The following is a 4,504-nucleotide window of genomic DNA, read 5'->3' as shown; positions in this document are numbered from 1 at the left end:
TGACAGCAAAGCGTCAAATCTATTATTTGATCTCTAATAGGTCGAGAGAACCATCATCCAACCACTAATTGGTTCTTATTAATATGGCTATCGAATTTGGCCACGCACACACAGTGTGGATGCGGCTTATCCCTGTCTCTGTTCCGTACAGCAGGGTGGAAGGGAACCACTCATTTTCATCTTTATCCTCCTAAGCAGCATGGATCACACAATCCTAAAAACTCTCATACTCACACACCGACACACATGGTACATGGATCACGCAAGCAGAAAACCGAGAAGACGACTTACAGTTTCTTTTTACGGGTAACTGGATCTCACAGTAATGGCTGCAACTATCACGAATCTGCTCTGGGCGTCTGCACTTGGTTGGTCGGCCTAGAGCCCATGAGGAAGTCACGGTACCACTTCGCCGACATCTTTGGAGTCCTCTTCTGCGTTTCATAATCCACATGATACAGCCCGAACTTTACCGTGAAACCGTAAGTCCACTCGAAGCTGTCGATGATACTCCATACGAAGTAGCCACGCACGTTTGCTCCTTTCCTGTAAGCTTGAGAAAAGAGTTGATACTTTCAGAATGCAGAGTTGCACGCAGACGAAGCTTCTAATTTCGATTTCATATTTTTACAAGTGTGTGTGACAAATGAAGACAATTAGACTGCTTTCTAGAATACTTTTTGAACGGGCTTGCCTAAAACTACTATAAAAGGAAATACATATGCAGAAAAAAATGAAAAAGGATAGAACAAATAATATAGAAAAAATAGAGCAGAAGACAAAAAATAAAACAAAAAATGTACAAAAGATATGAAACAAAGGAAGGAAGTAAAAAAAAAGGAAAAGGGAAAAATGTGTTTCCCGAGTGCCATGTGGCAGGAACTCGAGCCAAACATGTGTTTGCTAAGTGCCACATGGCAGAAACTCGACAAACGTGCAATTTACCGAGTCTCGTTTTTTTGCCTAGTGACTTCCAGGCGGAACTCAGCAAAGGTCATGTTTTTCTAATACCCAACAAAATGCATTCGGTAAACACCCTGGCACCAGGCAAAAGTTCCAGATTCGAGTAGTGGGTTGCACGTCACCTGACGGCTGAAGAGAGACATGTGACATAACCCTGCAGGTAGTTCACTCTTTCACCGTCATTCATCAATTCGTCCATAGTGTTATTGCTGTGTTGCGAGTAACCTGACAAAGAAAGCGTAAGATAAGTAGATAACACATGATCATTGTGAACGTATACGTATGGAAGAAGATGAGAAGCTACTAGAAGCTTCTCGATTGTCAGCGAGTTTACAGAATGCATTGTGAATTCGTGAGTCCATTGCCACTCACCATTTTCAGTAACATAGACAGGTGTGTTCTTGTATCTCTGATTAACATACTTGACGATATACTCCATGCCCTCTGGAACATCATAGTAACCATTGAATGCAGTCTGCAACCATACGAACATGTGACAAAGAGAAGAAGAGTATGTATAGGATGGCGACACTGATCGAAGCAGTTCTTACGGGTTTCCCAATTGCCACGCCATCTCTTTCACCCGTAGCTAGGACCAGTGCGTTCCCCTCATAAGCCTTGAGGTCGCACGGAGAAGAGATGCAATCCTTGACGTAAATTGCCGTGTAATGGTTTATGCCGATAAAATCCACCTTGTTCTTTTGGAGTAAGCTCTTCTCTTCTGAGGTGAACTTTGGTAAGTTGGATGATAACAACTCATGCATTTCTCTGGGATAATCACCAAAGAATATCGGCTCCAAAAACCTGAAGAAAGAAAAATAAACATTGAAAATGACCATAGTACTAATAGTTTTCTTTTTGTAGCATAACTATGTAAAGTTGGTATGAACATTCTCATACTAGTTCTTGCACTTGCATGCAAAGGTGAATAAATAAGAGGACATACCAATCTACCTCAAAAGACAAGGCACGTCGTGCAGCCAGGATATCGTCCCTGGTATTCGTCAGCGGCTCATACCATTTCATCGCAATCACGATCCCGATGGATCCGCCTTGCGTTGCCTAGTGCACACACACACATGCAATCAGAACAAGGCGGTGCTACTTTTGAGATCGACTCAAATGGTGCCCATTAATTGTCCATTGCCAAGAAAGCTCCTTAACGACGAGAGAGCAAGTTTATTGGGATTCACTCACCTGATAATTCTTCTTGTAGTTGTGGACGGCGGCTGCATGTGACAACAGCATGTTATGAGCCACGACGTAGGGTTCCCGATGAGAGTTCCCGCTCTCGCAGGTCCCGAACGGCGCGGAGCAGCGTGCCGGAGGGTACTTGCCCACCATTTAGGCGAGCTTGGCGAACAGGTTGGGCTCGTTGAACGTCGTCCAGAACTTGACCCGGTCCCCAAACGCCTTGAAACACACGTCCGCGTAGTAGTCAAACTCCTCCCTGGGAAAACCCTTGGGTTTTTTTTTTTTCTTGACGATGGAAGACAGGCGCTCTGCCGATTTCATCAAGAGAAACAAAGTACAAAGGAGTTGCACGTACCGGATTCCGGCGCCCAACCAACCACCGTATCGGGTCTCCATTTCGCGCGGCAGATCAAAGTGATACAGTGTCACAAATGGCTCTATCCCTGGTTGACATTTTTAGCAGTACGTTTAGATCGCTCTTCGTTGAGGAATGAAGATCATAGTGGAACCTATATATTTCAGAGGTGTAGCGTGTGAGACTAAGTACCCTTCTGCACGAGTGCAGCGATCAGGCGGTCGTAGAAAGCTATCCCAGCTGAATTAACGCCTCCAAGCAGGCCTCCTACAAAGATTCAATTCAGCGGCATTTTTTCGCTAAGCAACTAATTAACCTCAAAACATTGTGCTTGTATATATTAATTAGCATACTTGGTAGGATTCTCGCCCATGAAATTGAGAATCTGTAGGAATTGACACCCAAACTATGAATGATCTCCACATCTTCCTGTTCACAACAGTGTCAGAATACGTGGGCAATCACCGTTAAGATGCACCATGACCATGGCAGGGTTAAAAAAAAATGCACCATGGCAATTACTAGTGATTTTTGTCTGTACCATGTACCGGTGGTAGTGATCATCCGCTACGTCCCCGTTCCGTCCATCCTTGATTCCCCCAGCTGTAGCGAATCAAAGCATTTTGAGGGGAAAAAGCACGAGTTTGAACTTTTCAAATTAAATAGATGATGACATTCATATCTGCTTGTGAACGGTTCTTTGTTTTAGGAGAGAAGTGCATATTTCAACCCTCAACTCTTGCCCTAGTCTAATATACATCCCTCAACTTCAAAACCGTCTAATCTACAACCCCCAACTCTCAAAACCGTTTAAGATTCAACCCTGAGACCGGTTTTGACCTTGTTGACCGGTTTTGAACCCATTGATCACCCAGTCAGCGTGCCACATAAGCGACACTGTTCATAACACTGTTCGTGAATTCATTTTCTGCCAAAAAATCAGATAATTTCATTTTCTGGAAAATTCTCACGCGAACAGTACTGTTCACGTGGCGAAAAATGAAATATTCCCGAATTCACTGCATATGCGGTGAAAAAAATCATTTTGAAAAAAGTTTGAAAATTTCCGTTTTCGCCACGTGAACAGTAATTTCAGGATTTCGTTTTCCGCCGCATGAACAGTACATTTGCAATTTTTGTCCACTAGTACGGTTCACATGTGTGAAAACTGGGAATTTTCGAAATTTTGTGCTGATACTTTTTATATTTTTTTCAAACTTTTCCTGAGTTACTGTTCATGACACGAAAAATTATTTTTCCTTCTAAAAATGGTACTTTTTATATATATTTTTTTAATTTACTATTCATGCAGGATTTTTCCCCTAGAAATTGAATTTCTCAGTTTTTTCGGGGGGGGGGGGAAAGTTTTAGAAAATGAATTTGTGAACAGTGTTGCTGATGTGGCACGCTGACTGGGCGGTCAACAGGTTCAAAACCGGTCAACAGGGTCAAAACCGGTCTCAGGGTTGAATCTTAGATGGTTTTGAGAGTTGGAGGTTGTAGATCAGACGGTTTTGAAGTTGAGGGGTGTATATTAGACTAGGGCAAGAGTTGGGGGTTGAAATATGCACTTCTCTCTTGTTTTAGAGAACATGCAGGAGAACTGATTATCCTTGATATTTTATGTAATTATAGAGGGAGAGAATGTTAGATGTGTATAGTCACTTCTCTGTACATCCTTAATGTATAAGGGGTTTTCTGCACTTTGTCACACATGTATATGTACTGGCCTCTGGCCCTCAGTGAATGTTAGTTGCTCATTTCTAACATGGTATCAGTGCTTAGGTTCCTCTCCCGCTCTCGCACACTCGCAGCTCCGTGCCTCGCTCCCCCGTCGCCGGCCTCCCTCTACCTCGTCGCCGGCGCTGGCCACCTCCTCCCTCGCCCCCGACCCTCTCCTTCCCCGCCGTCACGCCGCATCTCCCCGGCCTGCGCCGCCCCGAGCTTGGCCGCGCGCCGCGCCGCCTCCTGCCGTCGTTGTCCCGCGCCGCC

The 4,504-nt window shown here is 44.3% G+C and overlaps 1 pseudogene across 1 annotated transcript in view; it reads right to left on the bottom strand.

Annotated features, from left to right (window-relative positions):
• Positions 1 to 53: 53 nt before the first annotated feature.
• The window catches only part of LOC123187071 (beta-glucosidase 16-like), a 12,294-nt pseudogene continuing 7,843 nt past the window's right edge, over positions 54 to 4,504 (bottom strand). Inside the window, exons 3-12 of the transcript XR_006493802.1 lie at positions 3,054 to 3,115; positions 2,866 to 2,941; positions 2,705 to 2,779; positions 2,513 to 2,600; positions 2,161 to 2,413; positions 1,910 to 2,025; positions 1,515 to 1,767; positions 1,336 to 1,438; positions 1,086 to 1,188; positions 54 to 546 (exon numbers count right to left, since the gene is read on the bottom strand). The product of XR_006493802.1 is annotated as a beta-glucosidase 16-like (transcript). The remainder of the gene's footprint in view (positions 547 to 1,085; positions 1,189 to 1,335; positions 1,439 to 1,514; positions 1,768 to 1,909; positions 2,026 to 2,160; positions 2,414 to 2,512; positions 2,601 to 2,704; positions 2,780 to 2,865; positions 2,942 to 3,053; positions 3,116 to 4,504) is intronic.

This window comes from Triticum aestivum, chromosome 2A (assembly GCF_018294505.1).
Source record: "Triticum aestivum cultivar Chinese Spring chromosome 2A, IWGSC CS RefSeq v2.1, whole genome shotgun sequence".
NCBI lineage: Eukaryota > Viridiplantae > Streptophyta > Magnoliopsida > Poales > Poaceae > Triticum > Triticum aestivum.
This window is presented reverse-complemented; position numbering and strand designations above follow the sequence as displayed.